The 20,621-nt window shown below is 39.6% G+C and overlaps 1 long non-coding RNA gene across 1 annotated transcript; it reads right to left on the reverse strand.

The window, feature by feature from the left end:
• Positions 1–16,650: 16,650 nt before the first annotated feature.
• Positions 16,651–19,893, reverse strand: LOC148767008 (uncharacterized). Its single transcript, XR_016034433.1, has 2 exons — positions 19,370–19,893; positions 16,651–16,857 (listed from the first exon to the last, which is right to left on the reverse strand). It is a non-coding gene; the product is annotated as an uncharacterized LOC148767008 (long non-coding RNA).
• Positions 19,894–20,621: the final 728 nt, after the last annotated feature.

Below are 20,621 nucleotides of genomic sequence, written 5' to 3' on the forward strand. Positions count from 1 at the left end.
AGTAAATCTGGAGAAGGTCTAAGCCGTGTTCGATATGAAACCACCACAAAGATTAAGGAGGTGCAAATTTTAATAGGAAGAATGGCAGCGTTGGAACAATTTATTTCGCGATCCGCAGCTAGGAGCTTACCCTTCTTCGAAGTCTTAAAGAAAAATAAGTCAATTAATTGGACATCAGAATGTTAGCTTGCATTCGATCAATTGAAGGAGTATCTCGTCCTGGTTCCTCTGCTTGCAAAACCAGTAAATCATGAATATATTTTCCTATATGTCGCAGTGGGGTAAGGAGTTGTTAGTTCGGTGTTGGTGCGAGAGGAGCAACACAAGCAATTTCATGTTTATTTCGTTAACAAGGTGTTGTAAGGGGCGGAGCAAAGGTATACCGACATCGAGAAGGTCGCATATGCACCAATGGTGTCAGCTCGGAAGTTAAAGACGTATTTCTTATCTCACACAGTCATAGTGAGGACCAAACATCCTTTGAAGCAAACGCTAAGCAATCCGGAGGTGTCGGGGAGGATGGTAAAATGGGCGGTGGAGTTACGAGAGTATGATGTGGAGTTCCAACCTTGCATCTCTATATAAGGGTAAGTGTTTGCAGATTTCGTTCTAGAAGCTACACAAGTAGAAGAAGAGGTTGAGAACGAGGTGTGGAGTGTCCATGTGTATGTCCATGTAGGGATTCAAAGCATCCAATAACGAGGCGGAGTATGAGGCAATTAAAGAGGGGCATAAATGTTAGAGTAGGTGACCGGCAAGCCAACTTGTGGCTGTGGTCTTTCTCTTTTCTTTGTAATAAAACAATCGTTTTTTGTTCGTAATAATAAAATATCTTATTTGGCATTCTATATCTGTTATCCCATGCAAGCAGCATAGATATAGTCCTAACGAGTTACTCTATTACTGTGAGTTGGTCTAGTAGAATCGTGAGATAACTCAGCAATGTAATGTAACTGTTAAACCTTGTTCCTAGTCGATGGGTTACGCCAATAATGAGGATACCGGCCTTTCCCTTTTGAGACTAGCACTTAGTGTATGTGTACTGCGTCTCATCAGTCCTCGGTGTTGTGACATCGGCATACTTGAGTGGGTGCTCATACTGGATGAGTTCACTGAACTCCCTCGCCCTAGAAATCTATAAGTGGTTCTCATTCATCGAGTAATAGGTTTCTAAGATATAGTTGTACACCATTAGTCCTTAAGACCCAGACATCACCGTGACTTCACTAGAGGACCGATTGTATCGTGACCTGTCCCTGAGTCCCACCGCGGACCGCTCCAAGGGGCAACGTTCGTGCAATCCGAAATCTAGTGTGAAGTCTGTGCATTGTAGTAGGGGATTCGAGCGCTTGAGTAGTCATGGATGTCCTGTGTGTTCTGACGGTTTATAATCCATGGAATCTCTGGCCAGAGTTGATAGTGGGGTGATTAGGGAAATGTGTTTCCCTAAGTCGCACACGAACGGATTTATAATACCTAGAACGTTCGCACGGTTATTGAACTTTATAAGAGGTCTCGGTGAACCAATGCCTCTAGTTCAATCGGGACATGTGCTACGAAGGGATCGTACTGTACGCTAACTATATCATAAGGTTCTTGCAGGCACTTCATTTGTATCTAGGGAATCATGATGCGTAGTTGCTAGACGCCAATCTTGATTCGTTGGGCACCGATTTGATCGGGATTAGGTAAAATGAGTTTTACTCTAATCAGGACTCTTGGGAGGAGTTCGTATAAGAACAATGTGTTGTTCGAATCACAAAGAGTTGTGAGCCCACGGCTAGCATACACCTGAACCATTGAGGGTCACACTTCTCGTGTAACATGGATCCTTGATAACAATGAGCATAGATTAATATGTTAATCTTTGCAAAGTTGGAGGTCAATATGATTGAGTCCAAGATTCGTGATTGTGGATTACGAGTCGGAATAAACGTAGAGAAAGAGATATGCGGAAATTAGTGAACTTTCTAAATTGAGAAGTTTCCCAATTTAGCAGGTCCACTGAAGTGGAAGTTTCCAATTTTGGAAATTGGAAATTTCGAAGAGGCACTCGTATCGACGAGGACTTTGAGCTCGTCACAAATATAATTTTGTTACAATTTTGTGGACGATCGTTTATTAGAAACGAGGCCGACGAGGGAATGGGCTTAATGCATCAGTGGGTCAAGCCCAATGACTTAAGCCAACTAGGGTTTAAAACCCTAAGTATAAATAGACCTCAAAAGGAGTTTTGAGATCAGTTTTTTCAGCACCAAAACCCTAGCCGCTCAGCCCCCCTCTCGGCCGCTGCATCTCCGCCGCGCCACCGCCGTCCGCCGCCGGAATCCGCCGGTTTTTCCCTCTCCTTTCTCTATCGTATTCCCTTGTTATCTAACCCCTTTGTATCTAGTGCTACAGTAGGGGGAGATCCGTTTATTCGAGGTGAAACCTAATTGGAGAGGAGCTGCTGCCCCGACGGACTCGCCGCATCGCCGCTGCACCGCCGTACGCGCCGCTGCACCGCCCACGCGCCGCCGCCGTCGTCACGCACGCGCCGCCGTCGCCACACCTTCGGTCCAGCTGCCGTTTGGTGGTGTTCCTGCAGCCCCTAGGAGTGGTATATAGCAGCTTGTACGTGACTCGTTCTAGGATTTCGATTCGTCGAAATCGCACGCTACAAGAGGTAAATGAATCGAAACTTTCGTAAATTAATTCGAGCATGTTTTGTGTGAATTATAATTTATGAGCATGAGTAATACGTGATTACATGTTTCGATTTTGTGAAATGAAGTATAAGCATGTTTCGTGATTTTCGGTTTTACGTATTTTTCAATTAAATCGAAAATTACCATATGTATGGCGGAAGCGTTAAGGTACGTTGACTATGTGATTAGTTTATGCATGTAATCGAAACTAGTTCGATGTAAAAAAATTTAAATTCCGCTGCGTATACATGCACGATCCCCAACAGTGGTATCAGAGCCACGGGTTAATCGTTTATTTGTCAACGTGTTTATCGTTTTCGAAAGCATGCTTCGATTTGTTGAATTGTTAAATTATTGGTGTTATCTAATTGGGTGTTTTAATATTAATTAAATATTTTGAATATTTCAGAAAATATGAAAATTTTTAATTTTGAAAAAATCGTTTTTTACTACTGTTTTTCAGCTGACCGAACCGGTCCGGTCGGACCGGTCCGACCGGTCCGGTCAGCACAACAAAAAAAAAAAAAAAAAAAAAAAATTAATTTGATTTTCTGAAATTAATATTAAAAGTTAATTGATTTTTAATTTTTGAAATTATTTATCAATTAAACCCAAATTAGATAATTGATCCATTAATTTAATTTGAATTCAAAGAATGGTGTTGGATTAATTATTTAATTTAATCGTTAAACTAGTTTAATTAATGGAACACAAATTAGATGGCAAATAATTAATGGACTTCATTCTTATTTGATTGATTTATGAATGAAGGGAGTCCGTTAATTATATTTGCAATTTATCGTATTAATTAATTAATTCATGAGATGAATAATTGTGATTAAGTACGATGATGATCGTATGTCTCTCTTAGGATCAATATGCGTTTCCACATACCTAGAGAACATAGTTGTAGGAATCACAAACGATCATAACCTAAAACTTCCGATGAGCTAATAAGATTTAATAAATAAAATCCCTCATTCTTTATTAAGAATAATTATCAAGCTATAAAGAAAAACCAAATTGTTGAATTTTTCTTTCCTTCTACCAACAATTAAATTATGTGTAGCCTCTCATAATAGTGCAGTAAGCCGTGTTAGCGGGGAGTGCTATTGTGGGATAAGCTGTAATTTAATTGTCATTAGATGGAGATACGGTCATAGATAAAATTATGTTGGATTAATGTGGTCGGCTAGATTAACTAGGGATTGCATTAGTTTGATATAGTTGGATCTATGACATCTCATATTGGTAGGCTAGACTAGACACACGAAGATTTTGATATTCGCTAGATTAACTTAGGTCATTATCAAGTGTGAGGTAAATCGATCTTTAGGGTCACATAGTGATGTGATTGATAGTACTCTACCTTTAGGCTTATGTAATCGGGATAGATTAACTACGGGTTACATTAGCGCTATTGGACCTAAAGCCCATTAAAGAAAAATAAGTTTTCTCGATTGTCTACTAGAGGGTGGTGGAATTCGATAAAATTAGTGGGAGAACAATTAAAACATAAAAGTCCAAAATTTTAATTGTAACGATTATTACGAACTAAACTCTAATTATTGTCTTCTTAAAATTTTCTCAGCAACAATGTCCAAACATCCCCTTTCCTCAATCCTCGACCAAAACAAACTTACCGGTCCAAACTATTTGGATTGGCTTCGCAATCTGAAACTTGTGCTCCAAGTCGAGGAGCGTCTCTATGTGCTCAATGAACGTCCCCCCGCTGCTCTTCCTGCGACTGCTACTGCTGACGAGACTGCCACTTTCGAGGCATGGAAGAAGGACGACCTCCATGCGAGGTGCTACATGCTAGCATCCATGGTGCCAGAGCTCGCGAGGAAGTATGAGTCTCATGTGCATGCTTATGATATCAAGCATCATCTTGAAAGCATGTACAGCGAGAATACTAAGGCATCGAGGTACTCAGCTACCAAGGAGTTAATCACCATGAGGCTGCGTGAAGGGGCTTCGGTCCACGAACACGGTCTCAAGATGATCACTCTCCTTGAGAAGTTGGTGAACCTTGATGTCACCCTCCCGGCCGAGCTCTCGGTGGATTTGATCCTACTGTCTCTTCCGAGTTCTTATGAATCGTTCATAGTGAACTTCAACATGAACAAGCTCGATCCACCATTGGATGAGTTGTTGAACATGTTGGTCAGCTATGAGTCCACGATCAAGAAGGAGAAATCAGTTCTCCTAGTTGCTCCTTCTGCAAAGAAAGGTTCTTTCCAGAAGAAAAGGAAAGAAAGAAGTTTCGGCCCGAGCAAGAAACTTGAGAAGGGCGAGTCGAGCGGAGTGAAGAATAACAAGGTCACCAAGCAAGTTGATGACGCTTGCCATCATTGTGGAGAGAAGGGCCATTGGTGACGCAACTGCAAGGCTTACCTCGATCAGAAACGTTCTGAAAAGGGTACGTATTTAGTTGAAGTTAACTTGTCCGTTAAATCTTCTGCTTGGGTATTGGATACTGGTTGTGGCTCACATCTTTGTAATGATTTGCAGCTCATGACAAGAAGTAGGAAGCTTAATGTGGGTGAGACCTACCTAAGAATGGGCAACGGAGCAAGGGTTGCTGCTGAAGCCATTGGGACAATTTATCTTTCTGTTTTGGATTCTAGTTTTTCCATTGTTTTGAACAATTGTTTATTTGTTCCGTCACTTATTCGAAACCTTATTTCTATTCCTGTTTTGGATAATGAAGGTTTTACTTTTGTTTTTGGAAATTCGATTTGCATTATACAAAAGGAACAAAATATGATTTGTAAGGGACAACTTATAAACAACTTATATGAACTGAATCCAAGTGAAATACCTATTAACGTTATATCAGCAAAACGAAAAGATATAAGTCTTAACCCCGCACAACTTTGGCACGCTCGACTAGGTCACATTTCCTTGAGAAGGATGAACAAGTTTGTTAGTGAAGGAATGTTCTCCATGGAGGACGTTAAATCACTTCAAACTTGTGTATCCTGCCTTAAAGGAAAAATGACCAAGACTCCCTTCAAAGGGAAGATGGAACGGGCCGAGGGTCTTTTGGATTTGATCCATTCAGACGTGTGTGGTCCACTAAGCGTTAGTGCTAGGGGTGGTTTTAACTACTTCGTTACCTTTACCGATGATTATTCTAGGTATGGTTTCGTGTACTTAATGAAGTATAAGTCTGAAACTTTTGAAAGGTTCAAAGATTTTAGACACCAAGTAGAAAACCAACTCGGTAGACGTATTAAGAAACTACGATCCGATCGTGGCGGCGAATACTTAAGTACTGAGTTTATAGACTATCTTAAAGAGAATGGGATTCTGTCTCAATGGACTCCTCCTGGAACTCCTCAACTTAATGGAGTTTCCGAACGTCGGAATCGAACACTGTTAGACATGGTTCGATCTATGATGGGGTTCACCGAGCTACCGGCATACCTATGGGGTCATGCACTCCTAACTGCCGTGTATTTGCTGAATAGGGTTAATACCAAAGCAGTTAACTCCACACCTTATGAACTTTGGCACTCCAAGAAACCCACGTTTAAACATATTAGGATATGGGGTTGTCCCGCTTACGTGAAGCGGCTAGTGGGAGATAAGTTGGATACAAAATCCGACCTATGCTATTTTGTGGGGTATCCCGAGGATTCCATGGGATACGAATTCTACTATGTTTCCGAGGCAAAGGTGTTCGTCTCGAGAAATGCCGTGTTCCTTGAGAAGGAATTTCTATCGGATAGAAAGGGCAGTGTAGTTGATCTCGAAGAAGTTCGAGAACCACAATCTGAAGTTCAAGCACAACAATCAGATAATGAACCAATTCAACAAACCACTAATATACCTCCTGAACCGTCGCTGCGTAGATCCGAAAGAGTTCGGAGAGCGCCCGATAGGTTATTCCTCGTTGATGAAGTTGACCAAGGATGTGATCCTAGAACTTTCAACGAAGCTGTATCGGATACAGACAAGGGACATTGGCTAAATGCCATGAAATCCGAAATGGACTCTATGTACTCCAACAAGGTATGGACCTTGGTAGATCCACCCGAGGGAATCGTTCCCATAGGCTGCAAGTGGATCTATAAGAAGAAAATTGGAGTAGATGGAAAGGTATCGACCTACAAGGCTAGATTGGTAGCGAAGGGTTATACTCAAAAGCAAGGAGTTGACTATGAGGAAACCTTCTCTCCAGTTGCTATGCTTAAGTCCTTTAGGATTTTGCTGGCCATCTCTGCGTGGTATGACTACGAGATATGGCAAATGGATGTGAAGACCGCTTTCCTTAATGGGGACATTGAGGAAGAAATTTACGTGGCGCAGCCGGAAGGCTTCATATCTTCTGGAGATGAGCAAAAGGTTTGCAAACTCCAGCGATCCATTTATGGATTTAAACAAGCATCCCGAAGTTGGAACAAAAGGTTCGACACAACTATCAAATTGTTTTAATTTGTGAAAAGCCCGGAGGAACCTTGTGTCTACAAGAAGGTTAGTGGGAGTGCAGTGACTTTTCTTGTACTTTATGTTGATGACATACTACTCATTGGGAATGATGTAGGGATGTTGCAGTCGACTAAAGTATGGTTATCCACACGTTTCTCGATGAAGGATTTGGGAGAAGCATCCTACGTATTGGGAATACGGATCTATAGAGATAGATCGAGGAGATTGCTTGGCTTGTCCCAATCCATGTACATAGACACCGTTCTTAAACGGTTTAGCATGGAAGAATCCAAGAAGGGATTCTTGCCAATGTCCCATGGGGTTCGTCTCTCGAAATCCACGCGTCCTCAAACGCAAATGGAAATCGAGGAGATGAAAAGGACACCTTATGCATCCGCTATAGGAAGCATAATGTATGGCATGCTGTGTACACGACCTGATATTGCGTATGATGTGAGCGTCACAAGCAGATATCAGTCCGACCCCGGCCCAGCCCATTGGAAGGCTGTGAAGGACATTCTCAAGTACTTGCGAAGAACTCGAGATTTGTTTTTGGTCTATGGGGATACCGAGTTGAAATTAGAAGGCTTCACGGATTCTAGTTTTCAATCGGACGTGGATGACTCAAAGTCAAACTCGGGGTATATATTCAAAGTCAACGGAGGTGCCGTGTGTTGGAAGAGTTCCAAACAAGGCACGACGGCTGATTCCACCACCGAGGCTGAATATATTGCAGCATCAGATGCTTCAAAGGAAGGGTCATGGATTAGGAAATTCATCCAAGAGTTGGGTGTATTTCCGAACGCTAGCGATCCAGTACGGCTGTACTGCGATGACAACGGAGCCGTAGCGCAAGCTAAGGAACCAAGAGCTCATCAGAAGTCGAAGCACGTGTTGAGAAAATACCATGTGATCCGAGAGATCATAGAGAGAGGTGAAGTCAAGCTAGACAGAGTCACCTCGGAGGACAATATTGCAGATCCCTTCACCAAGCCATTGTCAGGATCAGTCAACGAGAAACATCGAGAGTCGATGGGACTTAGATTTATGAGTAGTTGGCTTTAGGTCAAGTGGGAGATTGTTAGAGTAGGTGACCGGCAAGCCAACTTGTGGCTGTGGTCTTTCTCTTTTCTTTGTAATAAAACAATCGTTTTTCGTTCGTAATAATAAAATATCTTATTTGGCATTCTATATCTGTTATCCCATGCAAGCAGCATAGATATAGTCCTAACGAGTTACTCTATTACTGTGAGTTGGTCTAGTAGAATCGTGAGATAACTCAGCAATGTAATGTAACTGTTAAACCTTGTTCCTAGTCGATGGGTTACGCCAATAATGAGGATACCGGCCTTTCCCTTTTGAGACTTGCACTTAGTGTATGTGTACTGCGTCTCATCAGTCCTCGGTGTTGTGACATCGGCATACTTGAGTGGGTGCTCATACTGGATGAGTTCACTGAACTCCCTCGCCCTAGAAATCTATAAGTGGTTCTCATTCATCGAGTAATAGGTTTCTAAGATATAGTTGTACACCATTAGTCCTTAAGACCCAGACATCACCGTGACTTCACTAGAGGACCGATTGTATCGTGACCTGTCCCTGAGTCCCACCGCGGACCGCTCCATGGGGCAACGTTCGTGCAATCCGAAATCTAGTGTGAAGTCTGTGCATTGTAGTAGGGGATTCGAGCGCTTGAGTAGTCATGGATGTCCTGTGTGTTCTGACGGTTTATAATCCATGGAATCTCTGGCCAGAGTTGATAGTGGGGTGATTAGGGAAATGTGTTTCCCTAAGTCGCACACGAACGGATTTATAATACCTAGAACGTTCGCACGGTTATTGAACTTTATAAGAGGTCTCGGTGAACCAATGCCTCTAGTTCAATCGGGACATGTGCTACGAAGGGATCGTACTGTACGCTAACTATATCCTAAGGTTCTTGCAGGCACTTCATTTGTATCTAGGGAATCATGATGCGTAGTTGCTAGACGCCAATCTTGATTCGTTGGGCACCGATTTGATCGGGATTAGGTAAAATGAGTTTTACTCTAATCAGGACTCTTGGGAGGAGTTCGTATAAGAACAATGTGTTGTTCGAATCACAAAGAGTTGTGAGCCCACGGCTAGCATACACCTGAACCATTGAGGGTCACACTTCTCGTGTAACATGGATCCTTGATAACAATGAGCATAGATTAATATGTTAATCTTTGCAAAGTTGGAGGTCAATATGATTGAGTCCAAGATTCGTGATTGTGGATTACGAGTCGGAATAAACGTAGAGAAAGAGATATGCGGAAATTAGTGAACTTTCTAAATTGAGAAGTTTCCCAATTTAGCAGGTCCACTGAAGTGGAAGTTTCCAATTTTGGAAATTGGAAATTTCGAAGAGGCACTCGTATCGACGAGGACTTTGAGCTCGTCACAAATATAATTTTGTTATAATTTTGTGGACGATCGTTTATTAGAAACGAGGCTGACGAGGGAATGGGCTTAATGCATCAGTGGGTCAAGCCCAATGACTTAAGCCAACTAGGGTTTAAAACCCTAAGTATAAATAGACCTCAAAAGGAGTTTTGAGATCAGTTTTTTCAGCACCAAAACCCTAGCCGCTCAGCCCCCCTCTCGGCCGCTGCATCTCTGCCGCGCCACCGCCGTCCGCCGCCGGAATTCGCCGGTTTTTCCCTCTCCTTTCTCTATCGTATTCCCTTGTTATCTAACCCCTTTGTATCTAGTGCTACAGTAGGGGGAGATCCGTTTATTTGAGGTGAAACCTAATTGGAGAGGAGCTGGTGCCCCGACGGAATCGCCGCATCGCCGCTGCACCGCCGTACGCGCCGCTGCACCGCCCACGCGCCGCCGCCGTCGTCACGCACGCGCCGCCGTCGCCACACCTTCGGTCCAGCTGCCGTTTGGTGGTGTTTCTGCAGCCCCTAGGAGTGGTATATAGCAGCTTGTACGTGACTCGTTCTAGGATTTCGATTCGTCGAAATCGCACGCTACAAGAGGTAAATGAATCGAAACTTTCGTAAATTAATTCGAGCATGTTTTGTGTGAATTATAATTTATGAGCATGAGTAATACGTGATTACATGTTTCGATTTTGTGAAATGAAGTATAAGCATGTTTCGTGATTTTCGGTTTTACGTATTTTTCAATTAAATCGAAAATTACCATATGTATGGCGGAAGCGTTAAGGTACGTTGACTATGTGATTAGTTTATGCATGTAATCGAAACTAGTTCGATGTAAAAAAAATTAAATTCCGCTGCGTATACATGCACGATCCCCAACAATAAACTCGCCTAGGATCAAGGAGCGATATTTATTAAGGTCTTTTCTCATTCTCAATTGGTTGTTCAACATATTGACGGGGCGTTCGAGGTCAAGGACGAACGAATGGGTCGATATGTTACTCTGATAGTTGAGCTTAAAGCTTAATTTGACCATTGCGAGATAACTCAGATTCCGCGAGATGAGAATCAGATGGCAGATTTTTTTAGCAAAAATGGCTAGTTAAGCAACAAGGATAGGAGAACGACAGATATCTCTAAGGGTTGAGTTGGGGTGTGAAACAAGAATGGACGAGGTTTTGAACATCGAAGTGTGGGGACACTAGCGATAACCATTATTGCCGCATATGTGAGGTGAGAAGGCGTCTTCCAAGAAAGAGCAGGAAAGAATAACCACGCGGGCTTGTTACTTTGTAGAGATTAATGGAGAACTATAAAAACGGCCGTTCATCTCGGACCCTTTAAAATGTCTCAGGATAGAAGAGGTGGAGTATGCTATGAGGAAGATTCATGAAGGGTGCTACGGTAATCATGCCGGTGCTAAGAGTCTAGCAAAGCGGCTCTTACAAGCAGGGGATTTTTGGCCATTAATGAAGAAGGACTCGGGGGATTTTGTTAAACGATGTTCCGAGTGCCAGGAGCATGCCCCGTTGATACACTTTCAGGCGGAAGAGCTTGGTATCCTGACGTTGCCATGCCCATTTGCCCAATGGGGTATAGATATCGTGGGACCGCTCCTTATGGCTTCTGGTCAACGCAAGTTTCTGATGGTAGCGGTTGATTATTTTTCTAAATGGGCAGAGGCTTAACCACTGACACTGATTACTGAAGCCAATGTCCTTAATTTTTTGTGGAAGAGCATATACGGTAGGTATGGAATACCTTGTACACTCATCTCGGATAATACAACAGAGTTTAGTGGGTCTACGGTTCGCCCAGCGGTTCTGCTCAGTGGCACATCCCCAAGGTAACGATCAGGTAGAGGTGAGCAATAGAATAATTGTGTCGGGCATTAAGAAGCGTCTAGAGGAGGCTAGGGGTGTTAGAGTAGGTGACCAACAAGCCAACATGTGGCTGTGGTCTTTCGTATTTATTATGGTAATTATAAACGAACCTTTATTCGTATTAATGATAAAATACCTTGGCATTCTATATCTTTGTCCGTTTGTCACAAGCATAGATATAGTCATTACAGTTATTACATGTACTAGTAAATGATCGTTAGGATCGTGAGATATTTACTTAAGTATTGTAACTATTAAACGTGTTCCTAGTCGAAGGGTTACGTCACCAATGAGGATATCGGTCTTTCCCATTAAGAGACTAGCACTTAGTGTATGTGTACTGCATCTCATCAGTAAATGGTATTGTGATATCGGCATGCATAAGTGGGTGCTCGTAAGTTGACGAGTACACTGAGCTCCCTCACCCTAGAAATCTCTAACTGGTTCCCAATAATCGAGTAGAGATATCTATGGTATAGTTGTACACCATTAGTCCTTATGACCTAGACATCACCGTGACTTCACTAGAGGACCAGCTGTATCGTGACCTGTCCCTGAGTTCCACCAAGGACCATCTCAAGGGCTAGTGTTCGTGCAGTCCGAAATCTAGTGGGAGGTATGTGCATTGTAGTCGGGGATTCGATCGCTAGAATAGTCTTGGATGTCCTGTGTGTTATGATAGTTTGTAATCATTCTAAGTCTCTGGCCAGAGCTGACTAGGTGATGATTAGAGAATTCGATTCTCTAAGTCATGCACGTAACGATTACAACACTTAGAACGATTGCATGGTCATTGAACAAATAAAGAGGTCTCGATGAACCAATGCCTCTAGTTCAATCGGGACATATGTATCGAAGGGATTGTATTGTACGTTAACTATATCTGAAGGTTCTTGCAGGCACTTCATTTGAATCTAGGGAATCATTTGTATCTAGGGAATCATGACGCGTTCGTTGGGTGATTAAGGTGAAACGAGCTTCATTTTAATCGTAACTCTAAGGGACGAGTTTTGACCACAAAGGGTTGTGGGCCCACGGCTAACTTACACCTGAACCATCGAAGGTCACACTGCACGTGCACATGAGATCTTTGAATGAACGGTCAGAGATAAAATAGTATATCTTTGCATGATTGGAAGTCAATATGATTGGGTCCAACATTCGTATTTGGAATTATGAATGAGAATAAGAAAAGGAAAAGAATAGGCAAACGTATTAGTGGACTTTCTAATTCGGGAAGTTTCCAAATTTAGAAAGTGCACTGAATTAGGGTTTCCACTTTTGGAAAGTTGGAAATCGAGAGTTGGCACTCGTAATGATGAGACCATTATAATGATTCCGAAAATGTAATCGTTACGATTTTCCGATCGTTGAATTGAGAGAGACGAGCAAGTAAAAGAACTAAAGAACTTAAGTTGTTGGGCCCAGTTCAACTTAAGCCCGCTAGGGTTTTATGCAAGACACTATAAATACTTGATTTATAGGTCTTGCACAAAAACACACACAAAAAAACAACCCTAACCCTAGCCACTCCCCCAGTCTCTCTCGGCCACTCTCCCCGCGGCCACTACCGGCGCCGTCGCCGGAATCTTGCCGGAATTGGCCATCTCTTGGCCGATTCACATCGGTAGTTCTTTCCTTCTTTCTATTCTTCCGTTTTTCTAACTATTACGTGTCTAGTGCCACGTGTTTAGTAGATCGAAGTATAGGAGGTGAAATCCGAGAGGAGGAAGATCGATGATCGAAGAATCGAGGAGCAGCACACGAGCCGACGCCGCCCGAAGACAGCACGTGAGCCACACGTGCCGCCGTGGCTCGTCTTGCCACTGCTGCCGTTCCGCCGCTCCTGCCCCGCATTGTACGGATTGGTTTCAGTAGCAATCTCGCTTTGCTTAGTGCGCCTACCTCACGCTTCAAGAGGTAAACTTACGAATTCATTGTTCTTTGATTCGTTTACGTTTAAATAGAATGTTTATGTTCGTTCTTGTATGATTTTATGTGATTACATGGAATTGTTTATTTATTGCGAGCATGAATACTTGATTTAAACGCGAGCATGCTAATTGATTTAAATTCAGTTAAATTATTAAGCATTATGTTGTTTTTAATTTCGCTGGAAGCGCAAAGGTACGCAATTAATTGTTTTCAATTATCGGGCATGTGTTTATGTGCTTTAAAGTTGTTTAAATCGCATAAAATTTTTGTTTTCCGTTGCGTACACGTGTCCGATTCCCAACAAGGGGTGCATGGCCATAAGAACTCGTGTCGGTATTATGGGCGTACCGAACCATGTTCAACTCCGCAAAGGGCGAGTCGCCATTTTTGTTAGTCTATGGAATGGAGGCGGTATTACCAATCGAGATAAGAATGCCAAGACAAATAATCAAGTCTTTTGATCCGGCACAGAATGAGCTCCTGGTTAAAGAGAGTTTGGATACAATTGAAGAAGCACGAGTGACAGCAGCAACAAAGATTGATAAGGATAAAAAAATTATGAAGGCGGCGTACGATAGGATAGTTCGTAACTGACGATTTGAGATAGGCGACTTGGTATTACGGTGAGCTGACGCTCTTAAGTTAACAGGCAAGCTTGAAGCAAACTGGGAAGGGCCCTATAAAGTTGTGCAACGACTCACGAGAGGAGCATATTGGATTGAAGACACGCTAGGAAAAAGGCTCCCACGACCTTGGGATGTGTGTCACTTGAAGAAGTTTTTTTCGTAAGGCAGATTTGTGTCGTATTATTGTTGGATACTTTGTTGAGAGGATATAAATACCTATACTCTTTCTCGGGCTACGCACTCCCTGTTTTGCAAATGAAGAAAGGTATGAACCAATATGCTTTGTGATGTAAACCAATATGCAAAATAATTTTGGAAACGTATCAAAACCATCAAAACGGTAGTGATATAAGTCGAGGTCGGTGTCCACCGCGCCTCAAACGGAAGAGTGCTATCGATATCGATCGCATTGGCTTAAGTCGAGGTCGGTATCGACCTCGCAACAAAAGGAAGAGTGCGATCGGTATCGATCGCACTGGCTTAAGTCGAGGTCAGTATCCACTGAAAGATATTGGAGATATATTTTGAAGTTTGAATTTATGAAACACAATTAACTGGAATAATACAATACTTCTTATGTACTTGAGTAATTTCGTAAGCAGTGAAACCAAAAATCATTTAAAAATTTCTCTTACCTTCTTTTGAAATGTTTTGAACGCCTCTGGGTTGCATGATATGAATGCGTTGTCCGATATGCAACACTGATCTTATCTAGTCCTTATATGCACATAAGGTTTACATGAACAAATAGTATCATAAACCCATAAACACCTAACATGCAAGACATGATATAGTTTAAGCGAATAAATCCATTTATTATTCAGCACTCATCTGTTTTAGGAAAATCATCCTTTGAGAAATAATTTCTACAATCAACACATCTATAGGGTCAACCGGAGTGATTAACATGCGAGTAAATAAGTTCATCATGATGCACGCAATAAATAACTTAAGCATGGGGCATGTGACTCAAATATATCACAAAATGCATGAAACCCACTACCAATGAACACATTATCGTAAAATCCAATTTCAATTCACAACTCCGAGATAAAGTCAGGTAATTATATAATCCTACCGTGAACTTCGAATATTTAAATTGCACACAAATACATAATTTGTAACAAGAGTCGATCATACTTTTTCACATACATTTCACATAATATTAATAGCACACTTAGTCAATTATTTCAGCAAATCAATCATATAATAATCGAACACATAGATTAATCAAGAAATGGACATATGACAAGAACTTAGTGAGAAATCTACAGCATATCACGTAATTCTTTACCGTTGAAATTCACGAAGTTGTAAAGTGATCTTAAAATAATTTGAATTAAACATCATCGAGGGACAGCATTCTTAATTCTTATATTGTTCAAGTAAACCAGGATTAATGTGATCTAATCTTATATATTTCAATACAAGTAGACTACCACAAAATTAGACTCTACCAATTGGGCGCATAAGTAAGAATGTGGTACAATATCCACGATTTATCACTTAACATATGAGGTACACATAAATGAACCCATTAATTCAATTGCTATACTCCTAGATCATCAAGTCCATTCAAAATAAGTTAGAGACAACAATTCATACCCACCACTTCATTCAAGTAAATTCAAGGAAAATTTCAAGAAAAACGAGTTTCTCCTATGAAATATTTTTTTTTTTTTTTTTAATTTAAAAATCCGACTTAGTGAAAGTCTGAAAGCTTTATTGAAAATTCGGACTTGATCGAAACATGCGCTTTATTCCTTAAACATCGAAAACAATCTTTTTCTTTAATAATTCTTATAAATTCGAAAATTTTATAATTACACCGTCATCATGACTTTAGATCTTCAAGTTAAACAAACATGCAAAATCAACAAGCATAAAGGTAGGGCATGAATCAATTAAACAAAATATCAAATACTTCCCAAAATTATTTTATGGAAACAAATATTTTTCAATACACTAAATAGTTTCACATGCAAGTCTCAATCAACGATATTATAGCATGGAATACTCAAAGACGGTTCGAATCACTTAACCAATTTTAAATCACATAAGATTTAATTCTAAATCAGAACGTAAAATATCAAACATTTCGGGGTACTTATCTCAATTATTCGATCAACAATATGGCATACACCAAATTACATAAAACTTCAAAATCACATAAATTATCTGCACCTCATTACTCATATTACATAGTGCAATTAAGAGATTGTAAATCTTACTACGATCAACTCGAGATATAGTCAATGAGTAAATTTATATAAAATTCTAAGTTCTCTAATTCAAGTCCTTATAACTAAGAATCATACCTTATTACTTAGGCCGGGAATGGGAGGAGGAATCACATGTGCCTTGAGCCATAACGAGGAACCCAGTGTATTAAACACTGCTCTGATACCATGTTGTAGCACCCTCAATGATTTAAAAGAAATTTTAGAAAACACGGACTTTATTAAAAACTTTTTGGAACAAATTTGAACTTTGAGAAAAACCACTTTAAAATTTAAGAACCATTTCCTTTTACTTCAAATCTAACCCACAATCGGAAAATAAGGTTTTTCATAGAGAGTGTACCATAACATGAACGGGATTTTGAAAATAATCTCGAGGTGGCGGAATAATCCACATAAAACATTATCGGGGTTTAGAAAACATTCGAGAGACAGCGGAAGGAAATAAACTTTATTTAAGATACCCCCGTTTAATAGACTGGGTTCCCAAATCAGAGTACAAAATGAAATCATACTATGTTGATTAGTTTTTCGATAAATCGTTGACGTGGTAATTACGAGTAAAATAATCTAGGCACCAAAGCTCGTGATTCCTCGAACTCCACTCCGCCGGCCTCCTAAATAGCTTGGAGAACCTGAAAAGATAATTTGCATAAAAGCATGAGCCCAACCACTGGCTCAGTAAGGACGTTAGTCTTAATCTGACGAACTCACGCCTCTCTCATCGCATCTCTCACGACCTATGGGAGTCCTAAAGTATTCGTCTATGTTCTTTTCCGTCTATGTTATTTTACGTCATAATTATATTATGCTATATTATTTCGTCGACGTTAATCACGACATATAATCACATCGCCAATAATTAAACATATAACTCCGCATATGAGCACATAATAAAAAAGTCTGGTTTTGCTTTGAAAGCCATTTGAAATTCACTTTGAAAATCATGTGGGGATTCGTTTTCCTTTAGAAATCATTTCTTAGTTCATTTTGGAACTTGTCTTGTACAAAATATCCCTTCCCACGAAATTCCCCTTTTTAGAACGAAAGCCCCTTTCCAAAACTCTTTATAAAACCATTTTTCTTTCAAAATATTTCGTATGCAAGTATGCACTTGTTGGGATCCCTAACGTAAGCATCGGCAATAGACGTTTATATGCTGAGCCCGGTCATTCGGTGGGAGCTCACCACTCTATAGTTCTATAGTAACTGTTGTTGGGATACCGGCCCCCCGTATCCCGTGTCTATTCAACCGTAGCAACGTTACAATTTTGACTTTTCTATAGTAGACCATGCAATACCAATTAATGACTCGATGAATGCACGAAAGTCCAAGATCTTAATAGCAACACGATAATAATTCCAATTATATCATTAACGTAATTCGAAGGAATTAAATCACATAATTCGGAAGTAATTTCCGAGACTATAGTAAGCACATAGAGATCAAACATTAGTAATAAAGACACATATACTTTTACACGTATATACACATAGGCACTTATACGTATTTATATACATATACGTATATACTCTAATTTATAACTATGGGTTATAAGTTTCCTCAACCCGAAGGGAGTACGCCTATAACATCATAGATCTAAACTATCGATATACATATAAATATACTTATACATATACATACTTATACCTCATAAGAGTAAACACATAATTCAAATACCGATAATGAAATTCAAAGAATCATCGGAAATCAAATTCATTATAAGCACTAGCACATAGTAATTTCGAAGAACAACCTATTGTTCTAATCATAGATTAGTCTAAGCATATGTCTTAGATGTAGCTCAATACTCATAGGTAACTTCATCTATGTTCAATTATTATGTTAAGTTATGCCTCAAGAGTTTAAACCATGTTCACAAAGGACCTTTTGATTCAAGTAGTTTACTCATAGGAAAATCGGACAGTTTTGACCCTTTAACTTCAAAAATCCATTTCTCTTAGACCATAACTTCAAAAACTCTGAAACTTTAAAACAATACTCCTATATCATTGGAAAAGACTCCATTAAAACATTTTTCCAAAATAATCAGTAGACTAAGAGAAATGAGTAAAACAGTGCAGTAGTGTGGTCACACTTTCAGAAACAGAACCAACCACTTTAAAAATACCCAATAAATCACCCTTTTGTTGAAACACTGTAAAACTTTTCAGAAAACTGGTTTTATAAGTTATAATTATATTCCAAGTGAAATCAAGGAAATCAAACCAGGAAAACATCGATTTTAAAAGCAAATTCTCAGCTGACACAAAAGCTGTGCAGGTTTAGTAAATAATTCATATCTTAATCATCTGAAATCCGATTGATGATTAAAATACATCAAATTAAAGAGAACAAAAAGATCTAGTTACCCATGAAATTTCGTGATTTTAGGAAAACAGGGCATCTGTGAAACATGCAGTAAGCTCCGAGACTGAAAACCTGAAAATTCATTAGTGATCTATATCTACATCTTTGATCAAAACAGATCTGGCAGTTTAGGCACTATAACTTCAGAAATTCATATCTCCTAAACCGTAGATCCAAAGCTGATGAAATTTGGAACACATGTTCATATCTATGTCTAGTTTATATGATTAAAACAGTTTATGAAGAAACTTATCCATGTAAGAGATATAATCAATTTAGTGCAGTAAGATAAGCAGAAATTTAGAACAGATCCACTAACTTTAAAAATACCCATTAATTCATACCTTTACTTAAACACTACCAAATTTCGTGAAAAGTCAGTTTCATACGTTTTTAATCATATTCAAGTGGAATCAACTCAATAAGATTAGTATAAAACGCTATATAACACATAATTCGTGGATGACTCCGAAACTGTGCAGATTCAGAAAACGATTCATAACTCACTCAATACATATCCGATTTATGCATAATTTATATCACAATGAAGCTAACCGAAAGGTCTAGACGACCATAAAATTTCATAATTTTATCTTAGGGATTACCCGATGAGACATGCAATACAATCAGAAGCTACCAAACTGAAATTCAAGTAGTGTTCATCAAGAACTTTATCTTCTAAAGCTCAAAATTAAAACCTCAAACATAAAATTTATTAAAACCCATATAATTTATGTTAATTAAGTTCTTATTTCAGTAAAGACCAAGGTCCTTACCCAAGAGCAAGAAATCTAAGAATCGAAGAAGAAGGAGTAAGAAGACCAAAGGCTCGGTGGATTTTCGGCGGGTTTGGCTCGGATTTTCTTGGATGGCTTTGGGGCTGAGTTTGAAGGATATGAAGGGGCTGTTTCTTGAAGAAAGAAGATGGAGTTTCTCTTTTCGAGAGGAGAGGAGATGAATTGAAGAGAGAAGAGGAAGGGGCTTTGAGAGGAGCTTCTTGAAGTGCAAGAAGAGAATTCTTCTTGGGGGCTTTTGGTCGATGAAGAGGGAGAGGGAGAGGGAGAGGGCCTTTTTTGGCTGATGTTTGGTGTGAAGAAAATGTGAAGAGGAGGGGTTTATTTATAGGGGAGATGAGGCCCTTATTTGCAATATAAAAGACATTGGGGTTTTATTAGCAATTTGGGAGAAAATACCTTGGGGCTTCTTAGCAATATAGAAGAGAAGAGGGGAGTCCTTTGTAATTAATAAACTTAGGGAGTAATTCACTTTCCCTCACACACAACACACGGCCAATACACACACACTAAATCATATAATTCAAATAAATTCCATGGCATACCAATTAAATTGTAACGAAAACTAATTTCACATCATCTTAATCCTAGATTAATCATCAATTAAAGCACATCATTAAAATCCATGGACTAAAGTACATAATTCATTAAATCACATAATTAGAATCAACTACTCAATTAATAATAATGTCTACTTCTAATAATACTATAATGTATCTTAATCACATAAACACATAGAGAACGTATAAATTGTTACTCGATTCATGAAATGCACGTATATTCGTATTTACTATATGTTCAATATAATCATATATAAATGCTTATGAAAATGCGGGCTGTTACAATCTTCCCCCCTTAAATAAATTTTGTCCTCAAAATTTGAAAAGTTCCCCGTAAAAGACGATGAGATTAAGTTACAAAATAGCGTTTCTTGAATAGGGGGTTAACAATAATTAGGAAAACATCTTCCTACCTTTTCAAAAGTTCGCCTTGATTCCAAAATATTTTGTAAATAAATAGGAAACATGCTTCTTGTAAAAATTCCGGTAAGAGTTTTAGCACGACTATGATAGCTTTTAGGGAAAATAGTAACCGAGTCGAGTTGAAAATTCTAATTTTCATAAAAACAAAACTCAATTTTGAAATATTTTAAAAATTTCTCTTACCTTCTTTTGAAATGTTTTGAACGCCTCTGGGCTGCATGATATGAATGCGTTGTCCGATATGCAACACT

The sequence above is a fragment of the Erythranthe guttata genome, chromosome 11 (assembly GCF_056151865.1).
Source record: "Erythranthe guttata isolate IM_541 chromosome 11, IM_541, whole genome shotgun sequence".
NCBI lineage: Eukaryota > Viridiplantae > Streptophyta > Magnoliopsida > Lamiales > Phrymaceae > Erythranthe > Erythranthe guttata.